General features: G+C 40.4%; 1 long non-coding RNA gene across 2 annotated transcripts; it reads left to right on the forward strand.

Moving 5' to 3' along the window:
- The first annotated feature begins 9,703 nt into the window (after positions 1 to 9,703).
- On the forward strand, positions 9,704 to 19,055 carry LOC107306460 (uncharacterized). Of its 2 annotated transcripts, none has more exons than XR_014939372.1 (3): positions 9,704 to 9,831; positions 14,736 to 14,864; positions 18,951 to 19,055. It is a non-coding gene; the product is annotated as an uncharacterized LOC107306460 (long non-coding RNA). The 2 variants fall into 2 exon arrangements; XR_014939371.1 differs by lacking the exon at positions 9,704 to 9,831 and adding an exon at positions 13,250 to 13,366.
- Positions 19,056 to 27,622: the final 8,567 nt, after the last annotated feature.

Here is a 27,622-nt window from a genome sequence, read left to right on the forward strand (position 1 = left end):
AATGCACAAAATGCAAAGATGGCAGTTTAATGACTGAAGTGTGCCCAAGGATACTCTGCAATGAATTTTACAGCCATATGGGTGGCTGTTCTGCAGCTGGCTTATGTCTCTATGTAGCAGGAGCGGCATTACATTTGCCTGTGCGACTAGGACTTTAAAACAAAAATTACCTTTGGCAGCCCTGAAGCACCAGCAAGATCTGAACAGTTATTTAAATCCCTTCATGGTAAGAACTCTGAAAACCAAAGTGATCAGTTGAGGTTTTTTATGCTTAGGCTATTTTCAAAAATGTCGTGTTACAAGCCACCACAGGGAAAGGAAAAGGAAAATGAGAATGTTCTTTTGGACAATAACTGGGTGAGAATGTTAAGTTCAGTGAAGCCTACTGATGTGCAGCTGACCCTCCAAGGCTAATCTCAAGAGTCAGGCTCGGGGTCTGGTTATGACATGAGTATGATTGCAGCCTCTAGCATATGTGGAGCCTGAAATAAGACTAACCATGTTGAGGGGTTTTTGGCTTAAGAACATGCAAAGAGACAGCCTTGTGCTCTGCTGGTGTACGGTAACCCACCAAGGAAGTGCAGTAATATGATTTGAGCCCAAGCAGGAGCTGCTAAAGGTTTGGATGTGCGATCCCTGAAGCTCCAGTCCCTTTCGGCTCTTTTTCTTCTCTTCTGACTTGCAGATGTTTTCCTGCTGAGGAGTCCCAGGGAATTCCCCTCAGACAGAGCATGTTGAATTTCAGCTTCTTTGCCAGCCACAGTTCCACATTCAGCTTAATGTAGCTTACACACACCCCTGGGTAAGTGCTTGTCTGTGTGTGGTCTGCCTTTTCTTGCAGTTCTGCTTGATCTCCTCATCCACTGCATCCTGCTGTGTAAGGGCAAACCAGCCCACTCACTGCTGTGACTCACAGCTTAGATGAGATATTTGTCTAGGCTCAAGTTTCTTGAACCTAGCCTGCTACAGACAACTTATACTCATATGAGAAGAGTTCCCATTCTTGCAGTTTACAACTGAAATTCCAATTAAATCACTGAATAGAACTGTACCACAGGGCCTACAGGTACAGTGAGGCTGGTAAACAACTGGGTGTGCACAGCCCTCCCCGCACAGGTTGCTGATCTGGTTCAGTAACTGCTGTGGTCAAAAAGGAAGGGCCTTGTTCTTTCTTCCTTCTTTCTTGCTCATTCATTGGCCCCTTTCCCTGCTCCCAGTCTCTTTGTCTCATTTTTGCATTCTCTTCTGCACTTGAAGACAGACATAGTGCCCACTGGACATCCATGGTTTAAGTCCACTTATTTATACAGCAGAACACTGTTCCTTTTTGGTGTTTGGCTCTTGGCTAAATTGCTTTTTTCATCAGCTGAGTGTGTTAGACTGGTTTCCCGTGTGTGTGCCAGACCAGGGGGAGAACTGAAGAATCAGCGAAAGAAAGAGAAAAAAATCTTTTCAAAAGCAATGGTGAGCCAACAAGCTAATGAGAAGTCTTGCTGCCAGTCAATATCCCAGGTGCCTTGTGAGAGGCTTGAGGATGCCTGTCACAGCAGCATCCAAATTATGTGGAATTTGGGCCATTTCATGTCACTGACCTAGAAGAACCAGCTACCCCACCCCACCCCAAGGAAGCTGTCAGCAGCTTTGAGTGATACTCTCAGTGCCAGCATCTGGGAGCATGGGATGGAAACCTCATGTCATCTTCCATAAATATCTTCCTCATTGTTATGGGACTTTGATTATAATCTGTCACTTTGCATCATTTTGAATGCTTGTATGCATAATGAGGGCAATAAAATACTCTCAGTTCTCTGTCAGTTTGGGCAGATTTGCCAAAGATTGAGATTCATTATTAAATTAACTTCTGCTGCAAACCTTTTTTGGTCTTTTAATTTAAAGTTAAAATATTAGCTTTGCTTCTATTCTGCTTCAGTAGAATGAAAATAGAGTTAAGAAGTCCAATACACTGTGATTTATTAATGACCTCCCTCAGAAGAGCTGTGCATGTGCTATAAACTAACCTTGCAAGCTACTGTTCTGAGCATGTCATTTATTATTATCAACCATAATTAACCTTTGGGAGGAGAAGCTGGGGCTTTATACTTTACAGGCACTACTGCCATTGCTCCTGCACACACTGGGATGCTTTCTGTAGGCTAAACTATCTCCTGTGGGGCTCAGAGCCAAATCATATGCTTTGCAGCACGTGCAGGCTGAGGGAGCTGGGCTTATTCAGCCTGGAGAAGACTACAGGATGATCTCATTGCAGCTTTCTAGTACCTAAAGACAGCTACAAACAGGAGGGGAGTCAACTCTCTACAAGGGTAGATAATGACAGAGCAAGGGGAAATGGTTCTGTGTTGAAGGAGGGAAGATTTAAGTGGGATATTAGGGGGAAGTTCTTTACCAAGAGAGTAGTAGGGTCTGAAACAGGCTGCCCAGAGAGGCTGTATAGATCACACACACACACTGAAGTAATCCCTATTCCTTCCCACATTTTCTGCCATCTTTCACAAGCCTCCATCCATGCTTCCAGCTTTACCACCCCCCCTGATGTTTCCCTCCCCTGACATTACCCAGATGCAAAACTCCATTGCCACTTGCTCAGACAGCAAGTCTTTGTGCTCCTGCTTACTGCTGCTCAGAAGACTAGAATAAAATAAAATACATAATAAAATAAAGAAAAATAAATGACCCTTTCTTTACACTGAAACCAGCAGTAGCATTTAACTTTAGCTCTACATGGCTACTGACTCCCTTGAAATCTGCAGGAAAATCAAATCTCTGAACTTTAAGACTCCATAAAGTGAACAAAGAGGGGGAAATGGAACAACCTCACACACTTTATTGTTCTGTGAAATAAGGTTAACAGCAGTGCAGAGGCAATTGTAGGGAAACACTGCACATCAGCAGGGAAAAGATTCAAGTCATAGAATCATGAAGTTGTTTCAGTTGGAAGGGACCACTAGAGGTCATCTAGTCCAACCCCTTGCAACGGACCTCTAGATCAGGTGCTCAGAGTCCTGTCCAGCCTGCCCTTTAATGTCTCCAGGAACAGGGCATCCATTGCCATTCTGAGCAACCTGTGCCAGTGCCTCACCGCCAGTACTGAAAAAACCTTGATTATATTCAATCTAAATATCCCCTCTTTTTGTTTGTACACACTTCCCCTTGCTCTGTCACAACAGACCCTGCAATAGAATCTGTCCCCTCCTTTCTTACAGCCCTCTTTCAGATTCTGAAAGACCTCTCTCAGGTCTCCCCACAGACTTCTCCAGACTGAACAGCCCAGCAACAATGCCATAAGTATGACATCAACGGCAGCTAATCAGTTTGCTTTTATTCAAAGTCATTTCCTCAATTGTGCAAAAAAAGAGTAATCTGGCTCTATGGCACTTCGTGATTTCAAGTAATCCATGTGCACCTTCAAATTATATGAACCAGCAGTGTTCTTGTTGGATGCAAATAAATCCTCATTTCTTTCTGAGAGAGGCTGTGGCTTGGAGAGAATATGGACTTTTCCTGGCCAACAGGGACTCTGGAGAAAACAACACAACTATGATCTAAGAGAAGCATCCACCTCTTGTGTGTTGTTCCAGGAAAGTGCCACCATCCCTGGCATAGAGACCTTCTCAGCAGCATGTATGTTCCCAGCATGCCTGTGAACATTGGTTCACATGAACTCACTGGTTGAACCAGGACAGGGCTGAGAAAGCAAAGCCCTTTCTTGCAGCTGAACAGTATCCAGAAGCTGTCCAGAAGGAGCTGCTGCATGACTGAGATCATTAATTTGGGTGTATTTTAAGTCAACTCTTTTGTTTGGCTTTTGGAAATCAGTATCCAAGCAGGATTTCCAATAATAACTGATCAGCAGTTTACCACTAACCATGCATCCTGTTAATTTTCACCTACTGGGAGTCATATAGGTCACCCGACTCTTCACTGCAGCATCAGAGAGAATCCTTCCTCCCTAGGAACCCAGATGCACATTTTTCCATCCTCTCTAACAGTCAGGGACAGAACCTTCTGCACAGAAGCTCTGTTGAAAAAAAAACCAATCAAGGCCAATTCTAAGAACTGTGTGAAACATACAACAAATTTGGCCACTTAGAGTGTGAAGTTTGGTTTTGTGGGTTTGTTTGTTTGTTTGTTTTGCTTTTTAAACAGAGATCTTCTGTTTAAGATCTGATCAAAAAGCCTTCTATATTTACTGAGTAACGTTACAAGTTCAATGCAGCAGTGTTGCAATACAATACTCTGAGATTTCACTAGTACCCTGCTAGCTCAGTTAGTCTAAGCATTTCCTACGTCAGCATGGGAAAAAAATGTCAGTAAATGAAAGCTCAAAGTTGGACATACATCTCCTAGTTTCTCTTCTCTCCTATCAGCAGCAGTTATCTGTTGTGTCTTCTGTGCTTGCAGCAGCTCCTAACACCATTTAGGAGTAGGCAGACCAGCAAGCTGTTAGATTCTTCTGCCCTGAGATGGGTGACCTTGAAGAGTCATTAAAGCTAATAGCTTAAAGCATCATGAACTTGGACAGTACAAAAAAAAAAAAAAAAAACACCAAAAAAACAAAAAAACAAAAGCAGGAGGAAAAAACAGAAGAAAATTACTAAAATCTTAAGAAGAGTTCTTAATCTCCCAGCTAGTGAAATGTTGAGATATAGGCTTGTGTTATTTCATATGCAGATGTCATGTGGTGCCAAAGAGAGGGCTTCTTGGTCTAACAACAACTGATGTCTTCTCTGGTGACAGTGACAGGGGCCCAAGGGAACGACATGGAGCTGTGTCAGGGGAGGGGCAGCTGGGGGTCAGGGAAAGGGTCTGCACCAGAGGGTGGTGGACATGGAACGGGCGTCACAGGGCTGTGGGCACAGCCCTGAGCTACTGGAGTTCCAGGGGTGTTTGGACACCACTCTTAGGCATGGGGTTTGGTTGTGGGTGGTGCTGTGTAGTCAGGACTTGGACTATCTGGGAGTTCAAAATTTAAGAAGAATTATAATATTCATTGTCTGTCTGTGAAACACACTCATGGTATATTTGTGGGGTAACTGGAGACTGGCAACTGACATTTATGGATGAGCAAGGGGAAATCAGGAGCTTCATGTGCCCCACAGCTCTTCAAACAGGCTTTCCAAGTCAGTCCTTGCTCAAATCACAGGAATCATAGAGATCATATTGCAGAAAAATGCTCCCAGCTGCTTCCATCATAGGAAGCATAGGACCTGGAGGCAGCCAGCATGAGCAGCCTGTGAAGGAGTAATGAGGTTTGGAGCACACTTTCATCAGAAGAACAAAACCCATCTGTAGAACAAGGCAGTCATAATGGTGTGGAGCAGCTGCTGTCATTCATAACCTCAGCGTGGAACTCCAGAGGAGCCTTAAATGTTCTGAGAAAGTGCACTTCTGGATTGCAGCCTCACAATACTTTTGCACAAAGCATTCAGTTCCTATTTGCAGTTTTCTGCCTTGTAGAGAGGATGCCACAGAAACCAGCCATCTGACACAAATGCTTTTCTACACTGAGCAGCGCTCCTTCCCACACAGAGCAGGACTCACTGCACAAGGCAGCATGGCGTCGTAATTCATCATTATGGTACAACAGCCAAGGTTACCCCTGGAGAGACTCTAACTCAGGTTTCAATGAGTTCTGTGAGATGGTGAGTTTGATTTATTTACCTTGTTCTCTAAGTAATCTGATAAATAAAATGGTCAGTGATGTGACTCATCTCCTGGTATCTATATGAATACAGATGTAAATAGTGATGTATGTCCAAGGGTACTGAATTTAAGGACCCTTTTCTAAAATTATTATCCCTTGTAGCTACAAACAAGCCAAGGTCAAATATGTCAAGTTGTTTATTTTTAGCTGTTATATATCTATAAAACCCATGAATTATTAGCTGATTTTTATATTATATGCTGCAGAGAACTTACCTCAATGTTGGTCAAATAAATAATTACTAAACCTTCTGCATGAAGAGAAATAAGGCTATAAAATAGGTACATAATTACATAGCTGCTGAATAGCCTCTTAAATAATCAACACACAACAGACATGCATACATCTGCCCACAAAATAAAATGTACAGCAAAATAATGGGGGATGTAGCATTGTAAGTGCAGCTCAATGTGGCTGTAATCTGGATAAAGCACACAGATGTGCTGATGGCTTTCTGGACTGTAGAACTGTCACACAAGAGATGATCTTAAATGCCTCAGGAGCCCATCCAACCCCAACAGTGATCACAAGGATTTTGAATGGTGAGTTGGAGGCCTTGCTTCTCAACACCATTTCACAAGAAGCAGCAGAGCATGGACTGCAAATCAGTGGGCAAAGGGCAGACAGCCAAAAATGGTGGTAAAGTAGAAAGTATTTGATGAATTTAACCCCAGGCATGTTACTTGCTTTAGCCGATAATGAAGGTTTTTTAGTATATCCACAGATATGATTTGTCAGCATTGCCTAACAGATTCTGTCATGAATTAAACAACCCTGATGCTCTCATTATCAACTCCTTGATAACATCAGCTGAATAGGAGGTTTTTAAGCAATGATAAAGATCGAAGGAGTTCAGCAAATGGTTCTATCAGACCACTGCTGTGCCTAGCTAGAATCTGTCTCCTGCATTTTTATTTAAACCAGGTTGAAACATGAGCTCCTTTTTCCAATACCAAAGCAAGCAGTTGATCTGGCATTAGACTTGTTGAGTATGTTATTTGGTACCATCAAGCACATCATTTAACAGCAGGGAAAACAAGCACTAATGAGTACTTTCTGGGAAAATCACTCACATTTTGAGTGCTAACAGCACTGCCAGCCACTAAGCTAGAAGCTGTATTCCCGGCGTGTGGGCAGCTGCATGATAGCTGTGGTTCCTGCTGTGGCCACGCAAACTGAGCAGGGGACTCAGTGTTATGGAAAACACCAACATTATAGCTGGTTTGGGGACATGAGCATCAGGCTAGGACAAGCCAGCCTTTTCTCCTTGGCTGCACTGTCGGTGCATCCCTTAGCTGGATTACTTCAGCTTCCTTAGGTAGCAAAACCCTGAGGGCTCTCATCTGGCTGGACTGCCCATACGACACATTTCATCAAGTGATCTTCCAGCAGTCAAACATAGGACACAACCTTCAGCAATTGGTCCCTACCTCTGTTTTGACGAGGGATCAAATCTCAAAAACTGGAGCTAAAACCTTTCCTTTTATTGCATTTCCACCACGTGCAAGATGTCAAGATTAGTAATACAATTTCCTTCACATTCTTATCACCACAGCAAATTGGTGACATAAATGTGTAATGCTCTAAAAGCAAGTATATCAAATGACCACGGAACACTTTAAATCAGAAAGTAATGTGAGAGAAGCCAGTCTGCAATACTGTGCAGTGTGTGGATTTGGCTTGCACAAAACTGTGTAATTGCAGGAGTTTTTCCCCTTTTATTCAGTAAGCTTCAGTCTTGTTGGCAAAGACAAATAAATGCTTGTGAACACTTTAACTAGCTTGCTCTGCCTGTTTGAATCTTGAAAAGCCTCTCAAAATGAAGGTGCAAGTAAGGATAACGAAGAAGTCTAGGCAAAGCAAATCTCAGAAGAGTCAAACACTTCTGTACATTTAGACTCTGGACTTGAGCATTCACCTGTATAGAGCACCAATGAATGTTTTGCCATGGCTGCTGCTCTGTCCACTACTGTCTGAAGCCCAAAGGTCACCCTTTGCTGCGTGCAGCAGAAGACTGGTGATCAGGTAACAGATCCAGCAGTTTCAGGTGGGCTATAATCATGCCCTCAATCCATTTTAGACATTTTTCAGAGCAGTATGCTGTCTCTGCTTAGATAGATTTATGTTTCTATGTCTTAATCAAACTGCCAGATCCAACATGGAGTGGAACTGGGGCTTCTCAGAGAAGCCTGATTTCAAATCCAGGATTAAAGATCCTGCTCTTGTCTGGCTGAATTGTCTCCATGAAGAGGATGTCAGCAGCAGTGGCCACAGCTGCAGGGCAGGCCATGCCTGACATAGAAATGAGAAGTGAGTCCCTGGCTCCCTTGGCTGCCAGTCCAGCAGATGTGTCCATTTTAAGCCCAGAAAACTAACTATATATTAGGCTCCATGAAAAGAAGCATGGCCAGCAGGCTGAGGGAGGTGATACTGTCCTTCTAATCTGTGTAGGTGAGACCTCACCTGGAGTACTGAATGCAGGTTTGGAGTCCTCAGTACAGGAGAGACATGTTGGAGTGTCTCCACAGGAGGGCTGTAAAAATGAACCAAGGGATGAAACAACTCTCCTATGAGGAGAGAGCTGGGGATGTTCAGCCTGGAGTAGAGAAGACTATGGGGAGACCTGAGGGTGACCTTAGAGTAACAAAAGGGGGGCCGTAAAAAGAAGGGCACAGACACTTTCTCAGGGTCTGTAATGATAGGACAAGGGGAAGTGGGGTAGACTTAAAGAGGGGAGATTTAGAGTGGATATAAGGAAGAAGGTTTTTTTCTCAGAGCAGTGAAGCACTGGCACAGATTGCCCAGAGAAGTGGTGGATGCCCCGTTCCGGGAGACATTCAGGGTCAGGCTGGATGGGGCTCTGAGGACCTGATGGAGGTGTAAGCGCCGCTATTCAGTGCAGAGGAGTCAGATTTGATAGACTTTACAGGTTCCTTCCAACTCAAACAAGTCTACTATTCCATGATACTACAGTCTTCAAGGAAAAGCTGTGGAATTTTTGTTAGCATAAGCATGGCAAATGAAGGCATGTCAAGTGAGAGTATCCAGACTGAAACTCATAGCCAATAAATCTCATTTACCAGGAGGAAATTTGACTCCTAGAGTGTCAAATAAAACCTATTCAAAGTTAGTATTCATGTGTCAGTGTGGTCAAAACCAGAAATTTGTGTCCAAAAATGTCTAAAGTGTCTTAATGCTGTAACAGCCTTTACAACTGTATAATAAGAATAAATTTGCTAATGAGAAATCTGAATAAATAAGCATAACATACCGTGGCTATCTGTAGGGTATTGTCTCCTTTTTCCCATGTGAAAAGCAGTGGTAAAGGGTTTCAGGAATTCTGGAGCTGGAGTCAGTGCTACATGGGCAGCATATACTTACACAACTGCAGTTTAATATATAAACCTCTTAGTTCAAAAAACAGACTTTAAATTCATGGAGACTAACAGAACTTCAGAGTGTGACTTCTTGTGACACAGTCACACCAAACTGTACTGCAAAAGACTGAAAGTCTGAGGAAAGCCCTGGGCTGAACATCACTGAAGGACAATACTGCAGTTTGAAATTGGTGGTTTCTTCTCCCTTTTTCTTTTGAAACATGAATGTTAAACCTGCATAGCCAGACCTCCAGAATGCAATTGCCAAGGAAACCAGGATAACACCAAACCCAGCCTCCCCGGTAGATAGCAGAGAGTTTGCATGTAAACCAGCAGCAAGCAAACCACAAATACACCTGCCTCCAAACTCGCATAAGTCCTATCCCTTGGCAGCAGGCAAAATACCTTACAATGAGGTCTGAAAGGCATGTAGACTTGCCTTCGTAGCATGTTGCAGCAGGAGCAGGAGGGCAGCGGGGTTGCCGTCCCAGCTCAGCACTGTCTGTAGCTGCTGGTGCATTGTGTTTGCTGTGGTCTCTAGGAAACATGGATTCTGTTCCAAGAAAGAGGTGAGACAAGGGCCTGTTGCTGGGTTGCTTCTGCATATACCATTCAAACCACTCTGCTCAAGCAGTGTGTGTAGTCTGTGTGGTGAGTTTGCAAGGAATGCTGTGATATGGAAAGTACAAGGGCAGAGCTGTGCACATGGCACATGGCACCTGGGGTGCAGAGGTGGGTCAGGAACAGATCTCAACAATGGTGATCAGATGATTGTATCTGGAAGCTCTCTACATATCAGTGAAATAATCTGGTGTTTTGCTTGTGTTATGCAGTGCGTATGTGCAGGATACAAAACAGGACTGATTGTGTCAAGATGCAAAACACGAAACGACAGTCGCTTCCTCTTTGTTGATGCTTTTGCAAATAGGAAATGACTGTGATTTTTTACAAGCATATGTCAAAAGCAAGAGCTGAATATGTAAGAAGCTGAAAGACCCTTGAGGAAATATCTCTGTACACTGGCAATAGTTTAGATCAGTTTAAACCCTTTTTTGACATTCAAAAGCATCGTGCAGCGACAGCTGGGTGATTTCAGCAGAGCAGCCAAGGCAGTTCTGCAGCTCCCAAGTGAGAAAGAGAACTAAGGCTGCTCTGCCTAGAGAAGAGAAGACTAAGAGGGGATCTTATCAATGCTCACAAATATCTAATGGAGGGGTGACAGGAGGATGGGGCCAGGCTCTTTTTGGTGGTGCTCAGTGACAGGACAGCAACAGTCACAATCTGAAACATAGCAATTTCCATCTGAATGTGAGGAAACAATTCTTTACTGTGAGGGTGACAGATCTCTGGAACAGGCTGCCGTAGGGAGACTGTGGAGTCTTCTTCTCTGGGAATATTCAAAACCCTCCTAGACACTTTCCTGTGCAACCTTCTGTGGGGAACATGCTTTAGCAGGAGATTGGACATGGTGATCTCCAGAGGTCCCTTCCAACCCCTACAATTCTGTGAAAATAAAGGCATTTTGCTAAGTGCAGGTTGGGTAGGTATTTCCCTGTGCTTCCTGCAGACCAGCCAGGGGTGCTGACCTTTAGAAGACACAATTAGAGATCTGCAAGGACCAGTGGGTACCCGTCTGATGCAGAAAAGTATCTTGTGACAGGGCACAAAGCACTTACTTACAAAGCTCTTACTCTCAATACTTCGTTGCATCCCTGGATACCTCTAACTCATCTCTTTGCAGTGGATAGGAAGAAACAGAAGGGCAGTAGAAACACACCAGTTCTGTTTATAGCAGTGATATATGACAAACAGCCAGTGGGTTGGTTTATAAAGGCCTGCCCACAGGTTTGGCTTGCTGTCAGCCTAGGGAGCATGAAAGCAATGGGCTTCATGGGCAGTCTCTCATGGGAGAGATTGTCACGGAGCATGCAACAAGATACATGTGCAGACAGATGGGCCCCCACATATTTTGTACCTTAGACAGCTCCCAGGACATAACAGCATGCACAATAGCCATGTATTCCTTGAGACAGCCTTCAGTGCTATGCTTAGTAACAGGATGAGCAGATGGGCTGCTCACACTGTGTGTGGACACACTGGGTTCCCTCACTGTGAAAATAAAGCACAGCTTGTCTAGACAGGGTTTACGTAGAGGCATGGAAGATTCTTCTGAAAGAGCTGCTTGGGTTTTCCCATTCTGTGCTTCTGTATTGAGAGGAGAGGGAGAGGGGAAGGGAGGGGAGAAGGGAATTCTGCAGGTGGCAACTGGCTGTGTCCCACTGAGTGATTATGAGCTGCTTCAGCCAGCAGGAGCCCACCAATATCAGCACTAGCAGTGGTGGTAAGGACCCTGGCGTAAACTTAAGAGGAAAGACCAGAGGGAATCATTCATGTGAGAATCACTGGAGTACAGACTGAGATCACTTCAGTTAGGGGCTGGAGTTAACAGATCTTGTAGATTCTTTCATTTTTTAAATCAAATGTACTATTTGCGTCTGAATAGCATCAAGCTTTCAGCTGTTCCAAGGGAAGAAGTAGCTTTTGGTTTCAGTTACAAGTGGGCCATTACCGTAGCTCTCCTTCATGAACTCAAACATTATTTGTTTATTTGTTTGTTTATTTATTTTCACATTCAGAATTCAATTAAACTAAATGCAGTTTTTATCTCAAGGTACAGTATGACAATTCTTGCTTCTTTAAGCAAAAACAATGGCATTTTATTAGAACTGAACATGATGAACTAAACAGATATAGATAAATATAACACGAATACAAAAATGGAGTCTGCCAGTGAGAGAAGGGATGATACTATAGCAGATTGCATGTGTGTGTATACATATTCAAACAGTGCAAAATGCAACATTTTTGAGTGTTAAGCACTAAAACATTTACAGAACAAAGACAAAAGTGTAATAACAATATTCTAATGCATAAGATTATAGGTCAAGTGTGATGGGCTGTTTTATGATTACTTGTTGAGTGATTAGACTGTTACTCCATTTAGATTTTAGGGGTTGTTATACGAAGGATATTATTAGACCTAAATAAGTAGGATATGTAGGAAGCTTCAATTATCTTTGCTGGATATGTAGCCATAATATTTTCCAATGATGAGCACTACAGAAGTATTTATTAAATTCAGTGAATTAAATTAAACACAGTAGCATACCTAACTCAGAACAATAATTAAATAAGTACTATTACAAAAGACTCTTGGAAAGATATAACCATTTCATCTGATGATTAAATTACATAGATACTTGCATTGCATATAAACTGTAGTAAAGCTCAGCTTTGACTACACACAGGATAATGTAACAAGCAAATCAAATTTTTCTAATGCTTTTTGGTTTTAGTAGGATTAAAGTGCACTTTGTGAGCAATATAAGCAATTTGACTTCATAACTGTGCATGGGTCACCTGCCTGACTCCTCTAAAGGGGATAGTTTGCCTACGATAGGTTACATGTAATTGCCAGGGAAATACCTGGGTATATTTCCATTTATTTATACATACCCGTATAGCTTCATTGGGACTATGTCTTTTGCAGACATTGGTAATTTATTCTCTTTCTCACTCAGTGCATTTTTTCCCTCTTACCTTCAGTCACTATGAAGGCTTTGTAAATTACCCTTGACAATATGAAACATGATCAAAATCTGTTTCTTGGTACTATGAGTGTAGACGCAAGTGCTTAATATTTCTGTAGAGATACAAAATTAATAACTAATTAATTAAGGTTCCATATATTTTTGACATTTTTACCTCAATGCTGGGTTATTTATTAAAAAAATAGCTCAATAATTTTATATAACAATCTGAAAAAAAGGCAAAGATATATGGGGGTAAGTGACAAGCCATTAGATCATCCATGTCTTCTATTGCCTTCTAGACAGAAGTGTTTAGCCTGCAGTAGATGGGCAGGAAAATAATTTCTACACTATTTATCTCAATTCAAGTCTCTTCTGCTTGCCATTTGAGATAAAAATGATGAGAAAGAAAATTCCTTTTGCAGAATGAAAACAAAATATGCTCACTTTATTATTATTATTATTGGTCTCTGTTGGATTCTGTCTAAGTATGCTCTCTCTGTAGCATTGACTCCTATCCTACAGATATCTTACAGATATCAATGCACTTTCCTAGGTTCAAGTTTTTCTGCAACAAGAAAAGATGATGAAAGGTGCTTAATATTAGCAGCTCAAATGCTGTTGAAACAAAAAATATGGCTGCTGATCCAAAAAGAACAGGGATTGTAGCTATTACTGTGAGTACATATGTTCAGTGTGAGTATTTGGTACAACATTGTAAAAGACCTTGAAGTAGACCAGTGTGCATATCATCAGCAAAGGTGCTTTATGATAAATGAATGAATACACTGTGCAAGAAGTAATGAAGGGGTATTTTCATATTAATAACACAGTAAGGTTGTTAAACATATTGATATAAGTACAAAGAGTATTTGAATATTTGAAATGGTTTCAAACAAAAAATCTGATCAGATATAAGGAAGAGATTTTTTTTACAATAAGAGGAGTGAGGCACTAGCACAGGTTGCCCAGAGAGATGATGGATGCCCGGTCCCTGGGGATATTCAAGGTCAGGATTGTCGGAACTTTGAGCACCTAATCAAGTTGTAGGTGTCCCTGTTCTGGGTAGGGGAGTTGGACAAGATGACATTTGTGGGTCCCTTACAACTCAAACAATTCTGTGACTCTGTGATATTGTTGTTGCCAGTTGTACAAGTGTAATTTCATGGCATAATTTTAGGAATGACTTACCAATCTATATTTAAATGAGTATGATACTAACACATCCACCTCAAAGCCTAAATTTTAGCAAAATGGTTAAAACTTAGAACAGAACTGGCCACTCAACTCAAAAATAAGCCATCCTTTCTACAATCTCAATTTCTGTGCAAAATCATGTGTTGTTTCAGCCCATTCTTAGATGTGGAAGGTTTTATGAAACCAAACCCAGTGCAATGATTTTCAGTTCTTTCAGGAAAACCATCTCACAAATGTGCTCACAGCAAACAGCAGCAGACTAGGCCAGGAGGGATGATACATGCCACCCCAGGTGGTGGGACCTGCTCATGTTTGCATGAGGATCTCTTGCTATCAAGGCACTGTCTATTTTAACTAGAAGATTGTTCTGAATGCTGAAAAACTGAAGATTTGATCCTTAGTTTTTACTGTTAGTATTCTGCCATAATTATTTTAGAAATGTGTAGCTTATAATGATTGAGCCAGGTTCCCATCTTTGATCAATACTTAAGTTTATCTCAGTGCAATTTCCTTGAGCAATTCATTGCAAGAAGAAGTACAAATGCTAATGCAGAATAACTGTCTTGGTTGTCATGGCAGACAGCAATTAACATAGTTTAAAGCTTGGAGTAACAAAAAAGTCCTCTCCACAGAAGGGAAGAATGATATGTAGACATGTTCCTCTGAAGTGCCTTAAGACTTCCAAAACAAATGTTAAAATTAAAGAGCCTTTTTTACTTGTGGAGAAACTGCAGGAGTTGGCTCAGAGAAAGAAAGAAAAACAAATTGGCTTAGAGCTTATAGCAGAAATAAAACACACTTGGTTCAAATATTTTTCAATAAATATATGGAATGTTTTGTTGCCAACAGCGTGCACTAAAATTGATGAAAACTGGCACAGGATACAGGATGAAAAAGAGAGTAAAGAAAGATGAAAGACAGAAAAACCAGGGAGAGCCTTCTAGACCCTAACAACGTGAGAGAGCTGCAAAAGAGAAGGTGAATTAACCCATTGCCATGATGTTGGTTGGAAATAGGTTTAAGACTTCTATACCCCTCCCTGTTCCAGAAAAATAAAGTACCTGAGTAAGACATAGGTATCCAAAATATCAACCTTCCTCAAAACTTGAAAATGACTGAGTCTTTCAGGAGATACTGCTGAATGTGTGGATTTCACCTTGCCATACTACTTATGGTTCATTGTTTTAGCTGAACAAAGAGGCACTTAAGAATTATTGCTACACACTACAGTGAGACTCCTACAAGGCTTTGCTGCACTTAGCATTATTGCTTCAGAAAGCCTTGTCTTTTTAAACTGAAACTGAAATTAATGAAACATCCTGAAGATATAAATTAAAGTTCTTTATCATAAAAACAAAACAAAGCAAAACAAAACAAAAATCACCATCATACCAAGTATATGTCATAAATATGGTAATATTTAATGATTCTAATGACAGGACACCTCTATCACATTACTTTGAAAATTTAAGTCCTTGCCAATGATGGGTCATTGGCTTATGGAAATGAAAAGGACCAGTTTAAAATGTGTGTAGTCAGTTCAGATGGACATACTTATTACTAATTCTTTCTGATGCTTAGTAAAGGCAATACTAAAGAAACAACTCAAGAAGACATTTTCCTCAAGCATGGAATAATCAGTAGTTGATTCCTGTAGACTTTTGAAGGTCGCTGTTCTTGTGTCCTATTCCATCTGTTTCTTTCATGAGGTCAAACAAGATGTAGCCAGAGGCAGTCGGAAACCTCCCTTGATGTTCATGAAGGACAGATGTATGCTCAGCACAGATTCTTTGACCTTACTGTTCACCTAAACAGCACTGGGTCAGCTGAAGGATTCTTAATTCCTGATGCAAAGTACAACTATCCTAGCTGATAGCGACTTCCAAAGCTATGATGCTTATAAGCTTTTTTCTTTTTTTCCAAATCAAACATTGATTTATTCCAGGCACAAAATGACTTACAATGCCTTTTAGTGTTTTAGCAACTTTTTATCATTTTATATATACATGAGTATATTATGTAAGGGATTTGTATAGGACTGGATTTGCTCTTTTATGACTTCTGTATGCTGCTGCAAGCCACATAGTGTCAGGCAGTGGTCCACACATTTGTACGGATACTGAATATGGTTATCTTTCTCTATCTAATAAGACAGTGAGTGCTGTTGTGCATATTCACTAGGGAAAATAGGTTCTGCATTAAAATGTCATTTATCATATTATTAATTCAGATGAATGCTTGAAGATGTCTAAGAAGGTTTCATCAGCGGCAGGAAGAGAGAAAGCACAGAAAAAAATCACCAGAAACTCTTCCAGAAAATTGCTTCTTATACCGTCCTCTAGCCTGGCTTAACCCTGAAGTGCAGGTTGACCTGAATTCAGCTAAGAGAAATGTCATTTTGACTTAGTCCAAACAGAAATCATCCTGCCTGTTACCCATACCCTGCTGAGCTGCGCAGTCTGGAGGTCTGGGTGGGTGGCAAACCATGGAGGCCTCTGCAAGGAAGTAGCACTTGTAGATAATCCCTTATGAATTCTCATTACAAGAACTGTGGAGTGGTGGTGATGGCAGATGTGGACAACAGGCTTTCTCAGCATGTGATGGCCTGTCTGCATTCAGTGAGCCAAGCTCCAGCCTTCCCCACACATACTGCTGATCTCAGAGCTTTCCCACACATACTGCTGATCTCAGCTAAGTGTTGAGGTGCTGTTTTGGGTGAGAGAGATGTGGATGTGCTGCAGAATGATTTTTGTAACAGTGAATTTACTGATACACAGGATAGACTCCTTTTACAACACAGTGTACTCAATATTTCTGACAAAATGCTGCCAGTTTCTTGTTAGTCGAGCCATCAACTTTTGGCCAAAATAACTGCTGGCAATATTTTGTGATTACTCATTGTTTTCCACCTGCCTCTGAACGAGTGAATGAATTAAGCTTCTCAACAGGCATATGAAGTAAGTGTTACATTAATTAAAACATGCATGGCTCTGGAGAACCTACTGTACATCCCAGAAATCATATTTTAGCCAAATAAAATGCAAGTCAGCTTTCTGGTACAGCACTGAAATCAAATGAGAAATGCATCTGCGTACCAAACTGTTACAGTGCTCAAAGTGAATGGCAGATAAACACATTTTATGGTCTCTGTTCCACATTGTTATTTTCCATTGGAAATCCATACCAATAACAAGACAATAGAAAGAGCAATCCAGATAGAGCTACTGCAAACCTCTGAATAATTATGGGGAATAAGGACTTCAGGTTCACAAAGGGTTTTCTTTTTGAAACTGATTAATCAGTCTTTCCTAATTTAGGAATAAAAACTATGTATGTCACATGGAGTACAAATTTTACAAGATGTCACTTTATTTTTTGGTTTAAGATCATTGTCTCTGCAATAGGTGGACTGATTAGTCTTGGCAATTGTCAGATGAGGGACATTACAGAGGGGAAATACTTAAGTACTTCAATCCTTGTGACTGTGGATCAGATACCTTATCATTATTCATTTGTATTGTAGCTTTGCTAAGTGGTACAAGCCAACTGAATAACCTGCCAAGGGAATTCTTCAGAGAGGAAAGATTTTAGTCTATACCACTTTCCTCAGATATTTTGGGTTAGCATTACATTGAGCAATATTACCATGAACCCAACAGATCTGAGATGGAAGATATGGAAGATACCATTTATTTGGAGCCCCGTGATTCAGAAATGTTTGCATGAGTATCCATCCAACCCATACTGCAGAACCAAGAAAGGAATATACAACCAACACAGAGTATTACTCTGTCCTGCAGTTATTATGGGACTTCAATGCTGAAAATGCTTAGCCATTTAGTGAAGAGGATGTCACAGATAGTATTGTGGGGCACATATGATAGAATCATAGAATCACAAGGTTGGAAAGGCCCTACAAGACCATCTAGTCAACTGTCCTCCCACTACCATTGCTACCACAAGCCACTAAACCATATAGAATATATGAATAGAATAGAATAGAATAGAATAGAATAGAATAGAATAGAATAGAATAGAATAGAATAGAATAGAATAGAATAGAATAGAATAGAATAGACAAGGTTTTCCCATAAACACTGACTAACAGTGTGATTGCACTGAAACAGAAGCTGACACAGTCTGTACATGTCTCACACAAACAAGGGCATGTTGGTCCAGCTTTGTGCTGGGACACTCACGGGCATTCAGAACATCCTTCAGTCTTGAAATGGAGCAGGGGCTCCTCAGGCTCCATGTAGTTTAGGTTCCTTGGTGTGAAATCATTTTTAGTTTTTCTAAAATTCTTCTGGATTTCTATATTTGCCAGTGTAAAAATGAATGCCTCAAAGTCAGATAATCAGGTATGCATACTATGTTGTCTCTGCACATGATTATGTGTACACTAACTGTAGTTCCAATGTGAAAAGTCTGAAAAATGAACACTGAAGTAGTTCCATGTGATCCCTACTTGGAGTTATTTGTATGGGTACTTTAAATATAGTTGAAAATGTTCTTAATGAATTCGTTTCACAGACTGCAATTTCCATCTCAGGGATGCATTATACATCAACTTATTTCCAGCAATATTCAATACATGTGCAGACCACTTTCATTTGCTTGAAAATATTCATATAAATTTTGTTGGAAAAAATAATAATTTTTCTATGCATAATTAACTCTTTTAGCAGCGCCTTTGATGAAAAGTATAGAAATATAGCTCATTACAAATGACAAACCATTCAGTCTAATTCTTTATTTGCCACCAATGAGTGGGTTTCTTATGGATACTTTCAAGTCTGAAGAAAAGATTACAAAGTCAATAAAGAACATTTTGCCACAAGTAAGAAACAAATGTCTTCTGAAAAAAAACTGTCTTTAAATATCCAGGTGCCATAAGCAAGCAAGGAAATGTGCAAGTGCTGCTCAGATAGATTTTACCTTTTTACTCTTCATCATAATACTCCCCAAAGTGTATTAACACATTAAACTTTTAAAATCTGCCACTCAGAGCTAAAATTTGGTATGACAGACTGTAGGGCTGAATCAGACAATTTTTTATTTCAGTTGAAGTGAAAATGCAAAGAATTCCCTGAAGAAAGCAAACAAGTAAAAAGAAGAGTGAATGAGAGAGCTGAAACAACACCAAGAAAGGAATAAACAGAGAAAGGCAGAGAGTAATCACTGTGCTTGGATAGATCAGTGGGAGTGAAATGACGGAGAAGGTGTGTGGGCAGCCAGAGCTGTGTGGATGGGAGCGCATGATCAGAGGAGGTTGGTACTCGTGGATGGCTTGGTGCTAGCACCCACTTGTAGAGATTCTGTTGGCAGATCATCCTGCACAACCACACATTTTTCTTTCTAACACTTTGTTTTCCTTCACTCCTTCAAAATCTTTGTTTTCTGTCTGGAGTTCTCTGGTCAGAACTTTCTAGGCAAAAGGTATTTCTTTAAATATTTCATCAAATTAAAAGGGCTGTTGTGCACAGGAGATAAGTGTTGGGAATTCTTGCTCTGCTGCTGAGTAACTGGTAAAACAGTGACTTCTCAAGCAAAATTACTTCTGTCTTCTGAAGAAAAACAGTTTTTCTACATTGAATTACAAAGTTCATGCCAGATCAGAGGGACAAAGCTTGTGAAGCTTGGAGAATATGCCCTGAAAGGTACAACTAAAGGAACTGGGCTGTTTAGTCTGGAGAAAAGGATGCTGAAGGGAGACCTTATCGCTCTCTTCCAATATCTGAAAGGTGCTTACAGAGAGAGTGAGGTTGGTCTCTGATCACTGATGACAAGTGACAGGATGAGGAGAAATGGCCTCAAGTTGTACCAGGGAAGGTTTAGGTTGGATATCAGGAAAAACTTCTATACAGAAAGGGTTGTTAAGCACTGGAATAGGCTTCCCAGGGCGGTGGTTGAGTGACCATGCCTGGATGTGTTTAAAAACCATTTGGATGTGGTGCTCGGGGACAAAATTTAGCAGAAGGTTGTTAGAATTAGGGTACTACGGTTAGGTTGTGGTTGGACTTTATGATCTTTGAGGTCTTTTCCAACTGGAGTGATTCTATGATTCTATGATACCGTGATTCTGTGACAGTTGATCTGCTCTTCACAAATTGCCCTACTTTTTTAGTACTGTCCTCCCCAGAACCAGGTGAGTGGATGAAATGCTCTGATATTCCCTTTTGACCTCCTAGCCCACAAGTAATTAACATGGTAGCCAAAATAGTGCAGCATTCTGGTTGTATCTCATGCAGTGCATATCTTGGCAACATTAGAGTCCTCCTCTTTGCTTCCTTGCAGTTTTGCTGAAAGCAGACTACCAAAAACAAATAGGAAATGAGGACATTTTTAATCTTTTGTTTGCAGTGTATAAGCTATACAGAGATTCTCACTACTCTGGCTTCCAAAGGCTGCATGAATTCTGAAAGGCTGAATTTTTGAAATGGTAAATAACTTTGTGTGTGTTATGCTTAAAGACTTAAAATCAATAAGGAAACGCTGAGCAGAGCTGCATCTATCATTTCTACTGTCCTGTGGAAAGACTGCACCATTTCCAGTGAACAACCACAGGCAGCCCTGAATTACCGCACAACAATGTGCCCCAGAATCCTTCCACACACATCTGTTCAGCCCAGTGATGCTTTGCCATTTCATGGATGGGAATGGACCAGAAGCCACCAGCAATACCTTCACACTGCGTTCTGAGGATTTATACTGTTCCCTAGTATAGAGAATTGCTCAGATAGATGTTAAAATGTACTTCACATTTAACTTTATTTCCACAGAGAGTCTATTTCACTTCTACTCCCTGCTGTAAAAAATCCTGCCCTCTTAACTGCCTCTGAGGCAAACCTGTAGTTCTGGAACTACAACAGTTCCTTAAATATATAGACAATTGCTTTGGTTGTGTCTTTGATTGGCACAGAACAAGAAGTTATCACTGTCTGACAGTGAGTCATCTGTGATCAGTGATGAGAAAGATAAGATGGTTGTGTAAGACAAGATGTGGTGTTAACAACTGTATTTTAAGAAGTGGTTGTTTACAAGTACTTGCATACCTGCTACCTGAAATAAGCTCACATCAGAATCCAACAAGAACAAATGATGTGCACATTTTACATGTTAGACCACTTAGGTGTAACTAACGTATCATCTCAATTACTCACAGACCACTCTCATGCCATAGATAGCTTCCTAAACTGTTCTGCTTGGTGGAAAATGCCAAAGGTCATGCCTAATCTCAGTGAGCTGGTAACTAGGGATTGGGCATAATGGTTACAATTTCAGCAGCAGATTCATTTTTTTCCTCTCAGACTTTTTCTTTTTTGGTTAAATTCTCCATGTGGCCTGTGATTTGTGAGTTAGAACATGTAAATAACTGCATGTCTGGCAAAAGTCTGTGCAAAACCGATCTCGGTATCTTCAGTGCTCAATTCAAAATATATTAAAAAAAATGTCTAAGTTTCAAATGTTTCTCTGGAAGCTATAGTATGCAAGCAGGTAACTAGATATCAAGTTACTACTGCTTGCACCTGTCATTTAAAAAGTTCAAATGTGAGAGATATTCCAGAAAATATGACATTGTGCTCACAGCTCTGAAAATCTGCCTGCCAATGCGTGCTGCACTCACCATCTGGCTTCTGTGCTGAAGACGGCTTTGCAAGCCCTCAAGAACCAGTTTTGTTTGGGCTTGTGCAGGATCCTGTGCAGCAGATGGTACTTCCACGGAACTTGGCTCTCAAGTAGCTGGCCACAAACTGCTGTGCATTTGATCTGTGCTGTAAGAATACTTGTCATTTAAGGTAGCTCCTGCTTACCTGTAGAGTTTGTTTCTCCCTTTTGATACACCAAAACTCCCTCTGTCATGCACACTGAATAAATACACATACGAACTTTCTAAGAAGCTGCCATGAAGAAGTACACCATAAAAGCAACTGAGGAAAATCTAGCCCAAAACCAGTATATATGTAATAAATCTCATACTGAAGCTACAAATGAAAAGAAAGTAAGGTCAAAATTATATTAAGTATTACTGTATATGAGGAAATTTCTTGTTTTCAGGTGTCTTTTACCACTGAAAGTATACTGAAAGTATCCTTCATATGGTGTAAAATAGGGAATAAAATCATCACCCAAAGGAAAAATGCAGTATTGCATTTTCTGCTGGTACAGCAGAACCACAAAGCCTTCACTTTCCAGGATTCCAGGTAATCACTGGGAAATGTTTTCATGTTTTTGTTGATTGTTACAGTTACTCCTTAAGAAAAACTGTTCATGCTTTTTATTTTGGATATTTTATATCAGCTAATAGACATTTAATTACCTATCTGAGTTCTGTCAGGGTAGTGTGGATCTTTAACCATCAAAGCAGAATGAAGGTAGGGATACATTTTAAAGACTATCCCCACAGCATTTCCATCTCCACTGGGTGTTTTATTTCTTTCTGTTACCATGCACTATATTCCCAGTGAGTACTGCTGATACAGACTTGTTACAACACTACCAAAAAAGTTTTACCATATTAAGTAGCTGTAAGTCAAGAGAGGAATAGATAAGCTTGCAGAATATGATAATAAATGCTCCAGAAATACATTTCACCTGTTAGACAGAAATGAGATTGCTTGCATCCTCTTACCTATAGATAGATACAGGCAGCAGCTTTTTAAAGATAAATTTATGTGAGGCTGAAAATAAGCCCACTGAGTATTACTCAGTCTGGAGTGCTACAGATCCAAGGTCTGTGTATTTCCCAGTGTGTGATGTGGACTGTGTGTAGATGTAGTTGCCCAGGAACAAGGGTCAGTGCCAGTCAGAAACTCCTCCATCTGCCTCCATTGCCAGCTGATGGTTGAACTAGATGGTCTTAGACATCTTTTCCAACATGAATGATTCCATGATTCTATGATTGTGCAGCAGTCAGTGCAAAAGCAATGCCGCTGTCAGCTTCCTATTGCTCTCTTGTGGTATCTCTGGTGTTTTAAACATCTGTATCTTATACTAATTTTTCCTAGAAATTCACTCTACATATAATCCAATCTGTAACTACCTTCCCTGCCCTTTTTAATTTCTTATTTGTCAGCTTACCACAGATGTATTACTTTCCAGTTTTGTTGATCTCCACTCTTCTTCATAACACTGATAGCTATGTTTCTTTCCTTCTCACATAGAAGAGTAATGATGTCTGAATACGAGCTTCACTAACTGAGTCTCAAATTGAGGCAAAAGGCATTTGGCTAATTCATAGCATGTTGTAAAAGGATTTTTTTCCACAATCTCTTATTGAAAAAAAACAAAACCACAAATCATTTCCTGAAAACATTAACTGTCATTCCCAAGCTAATTCAGAAAATGCCTTCGTTTTTTAATTCCAATCTGCAAAATGCTCCTAGGGGAGCAATGTCCAAAGGCACTGTAGCACAACAGCCAATGATGAATAGAGGCACTACATTTCATTTACTGTGATGAGAGGTGTGCTGTTTCTGACGTTGTTTCAAACACTGATAAAATAGTCTTTAGATTATAATGTTTCTTTTTTTCTTGAGTTGTGTAGGTTAGTTTTGAAAAACAGAACTTAATGATTTTTGGTTTTACGCCAGTAATCCTCCAAATAATTAACTCATCAATGAGCAATTTAAAAATTATCCACAATCAGTGCTCATCTAAGCATATAGTGTAGATGTGGGGCTGTGTGCATTGCCATGAAGGCAGTTCTCACTTTTGCTTTGGTGACTCCTGGCTGGAGGTTATGACAAATTTTTGTGAGAACTGTGGCTCTGAAGAAGAATTGATTTATATGTGATATATATGTATATATGTATCTGCTCTGTTAGGTTAAAAAAGGAAGAAAAAAGAGAAAGAAGGTAGTTTTTTCTACTACTCTGGCGTCCCACAATGCAGTCACACTTCAGATAAATTAATGACTCTTCTTTAACCTTTTCATATGTAATTAGTGTACTGAAACAAAACACAGTTGTGGCTTACACAAAAATGCATTAAGAAATCATGATGAAAACCTTCATTTCCAACCGCAGACACTTAATGAGTCAGTAACTGTTCTTTCACAGATCAAATGCCATCCACATGGAGACAGAGAAATATAAATTATAGAGAAACTTCAAAACAAGAAAGATCTGACATTAAAAATCTTACTCAAATGCCACAGCACAAAGGCAAAATATCTAAATTGTGCAAGTTCCACAGCAAAGTTCAGAAATCATACCATGCTTACTTTAAAGCAACCAGCTACAAAACACAGTTTATACCAACTACTCTCCAAGAAAAAAATCATTTAAAGTTTCTAGCTATCACCTTATCTTAATACCAGCACAGCAGTTTTACTAAATACATGTGCTTCCCCAGGAATATATTCGAAAATCTATTCAATTATAATTGCATTTCCATTCTTGAGGATCCTTTATTGATAATGTCATTTCCAATTTACCTTTTCTAAACTACAACTGTAAGGAATATGTAACAGTGAGCTGAAATGAATAATGACTGGATTCCCAGAGGCAGCCACACTGAACTCCTCTCAGCAGGTTCAGAGAAGATAGAAGAGAAGTAACCTTAGCATGTAGAGAAACATGGTCTTGTCACACTGCTGAAGGCTTGTCCATATGCCACATGGTGCTGTGTGAACTCCTGGCAGAAACTTCTCATTCAGACACGTTCTGCAGTGTGGTTAGTTCCCCTCTGATTGCCCTGCAGCAGTCCAGGAAGCAGCTTCATTTGCCTCCAATCTTCTGCCTCACAACTTGTCAGTCTTCCGGCAAAGCATTGCTATAGCTGGAGAACCTGTGAGTAAAGAAGCAGATAAAAACAGGAAAGGAGGAGCATGAGATGGAGTTGAAGTGTTCTGAAGTCTCCCATCCCAACCTAAGGGAGGTGTGCACTGAGAAATGAAGAGGCTGAGCTTTCTCAGTACTGACGCATGTGAAGATAACAGAGAACTGATCCTCCATCACCTTTAGTGCAGAAAGTGATAGAAAAGAGATAAAGATCCTGTGAAACATGGAGTGTGTTTTTGATGGGAGAACTCCCTTCACAGAGTCCTACACTGGCTGAGGCCAGAGGCACCCCAGAATATCAACAAGCCCACCCCCTGCTCCAGCAGGGAAGCTCAGAGCAGAGTGCTCTGACCTGTCCATGTGGTTTTTGGAGATCTCCAGTGTGACTCCACAGCCTATGGGAGACCTTTTCCATTTCTGTCACAGCAAAAGGAGTCTGTTCCTTGAACCTGTGCTTCATGCAGCCAAGGGTGTTTCTCCTGGTGATACCAGGCCAGGAGACACTCATCACATAGCATCTCCCACTGTTACCTTGCCTCACCAAGGACAGGCCAAAACAACTTTACCTCGTGACCTAAGCTGAAGGATCTGACTTCTGCCCTCTCTGATGTACCAGTCACAGCTGGAGCAGGTAGCTTTCATGTCACAGCTTGACAGAAAAGGAAGGGAATAAGAATTATCATTTATTTTCTCTGTTCTCAAGGGATAAAAGAAAGGCTCAGAGCTATTTCTTCCATCCACCTCCTGAAGTCAGAGGTCATGTTGTTAAAGGATACCTGTAAATGTGTTAGCCACAAAGATTCATCTAGTGGCAATAGGTCTTCCTTTCCTACCTTCTATCACAAATGTGCTTTCAGATCGGATTAATGTAATCAAAAAGGATGGGAATCGTGGATGCAGAAAAAGAGGGGCAGCAGGTGGCCTTGTGGTTTGCTCCCTTCTCTGAGCTGTAGGTGATTAGCTGCTCTGAGCTGTGCAGAGAACACAGAGAGAAGAAAAGGAGGAGGTAAACTCAGGAAACTAAGCACTGGAGGTTCTGTAGACAATGCACAGTCAATACAAGAATGGTACCAGTAGCTCCTGGCAAGATGGGAGTTGCTTTGGGAGGCAGAACAACAGAATAATAAAAGAAAAAAGAAGCTCACAGCAGTGGATGCATGGATGTATAACCTAGCTGCAACTAGCAAATGGCAGCTAGAAATACAAGTTCTCATACCGAGGAGGACCTCTGGGGCTGGTAAAGATTATTACAGCCCTGGAGCATCAGAGACAAATATTGAGACTTCAGGGCCATGTTGAAAATTTCATTTCTCTAGGGCCACTGAAAGGGACTGAAAGCAAATTGTCTTCACTCCACATGGATCCACAAAACCAGGAAGGTGGTTGACAAGTAAAACTGCAATGGAAAGGACATAGAAAAAATGAAAAATTCATTAAAGTTACATGATTACAGAAATTCTTCCAATTCTCAGTGCAACCAGAAAGCATTTTTAAAACATTCTGTAACAGCCAAATTGAAAACAAACAAGATATACCAACTATCCTTTTTATTTAGGTAACTTCATAGTCAGTTGTAAGAGATAGAATGAATCTACAGGCAAATCAGGCACTAAAACTCCCAAAATTAAGTACTGAGGCATGTTTAAATTTCATTACAGGTATCTTTTTATGTCCTTGGCCATGAAAACTGTTTAAAAAATATGACCCAGAGGAGAAATCAGGCAGCTGTACACAACCAGATTTATAGGTAGCACAAGAACTATAACATTGCTACTAAATCCAGTCTTGCACCAAAAACTTCAAGATATGACAACCCCAGTAGAAATACAGATGATAATTTTTCTGCTACTAAGATTTTGCAGAGTAAATACACAGAACACTAATAGTTGTGTTAGGAAACTCTGCATTGACTTGATGAAGTAATGAGGTAGTATAGGAAATAAAAGCAGGAATTAAGTGTTTTGGGAAACTTGGAAAGGACAGATAAACAAGGAACGTGCAGGGCTTGTATACTGTTGAATCTGAATGTGTTCTGACTGAAATGCACTGAAGTACAAACAGGGATAAACACTACTGAGCTCACCAAAATCACTTAAGAGGCCAGCTGTGTGCTTAAGGTTGACGTCATTGTGTCTCTAACTGGTATGAAGTCATGAACTACTTAAAATGGATTTGACAGGGCTTATGTAAAGCATAACACGGGAATCAACAAAAAAGATATGGAGGTCGAAGCACAGAGTACTTGCAATCTGAGCTAGAAATCACTGTGACCTATGGAGGAATTCTTTCAGGAAAAGAAAATCTGTAGAATACACGGATGCAAGTCATATGTTCAAAACCAGAGTGATTACCTGAGTTTATAGACTGTTTGTTTTACTATGAATACATTGAAAATGGGAGGAAACCAAATAAGCTATTTGTATGAGAAATTATAATGAAAGGAACTTGACATTTCAATGATTGAAGTGACAGAATAAAGTAGTATGATTAATATTATATGCATATATGTACATACACACATTTGTGTGCAAGCAGCACACAGTGTAAAAAGTAAATGACTTTGCAGCCAGCCTTCTTTCCCATTCCTCCTAATGGAGTAGGAAATGGAGGAGACAACTTGGTGGAGTTCTCCACCAACTCTCATCCCTTGAATTTGAAATTGGTTACTGAGTTTCAGGATCCTATCACTGGCAAGGAGGTTGGTGTTGAATGATCTCTGAGGCCCTTTCCAATGCAAGCCATTCTGCAATTCTTTGATTCTGTGACCAGAGGATCCAGGGGGCAGTTCTGAATATAAATAATATTAGCACGGAAAAATAATAATAAAAATTAAAGTGTTATCTTAAGACGTGGAGAAGTTACAAAACACCAAGGCTGTTGGAAGGCAGCAGATTTTAAGAAGAGATGACCGGCAAATGAGTAAAAGTTTCAGAAAAAAAAATATAAAAAATC

Source organism: Coturnix japonica, chromosome Z (genome assembly GCF_054131305.1).
Source record: "Coturnix japonica strain WE chromosome Z, WE-NBRP24, whole genome shotgun sequence".
Classification (NCBI taxonomy): domain Eukaryota; kingdom Metazoa; phylum Chordata; class Aves; order Galliformes; family Phasianidae; genus Coturnix; species Coturnix japonica.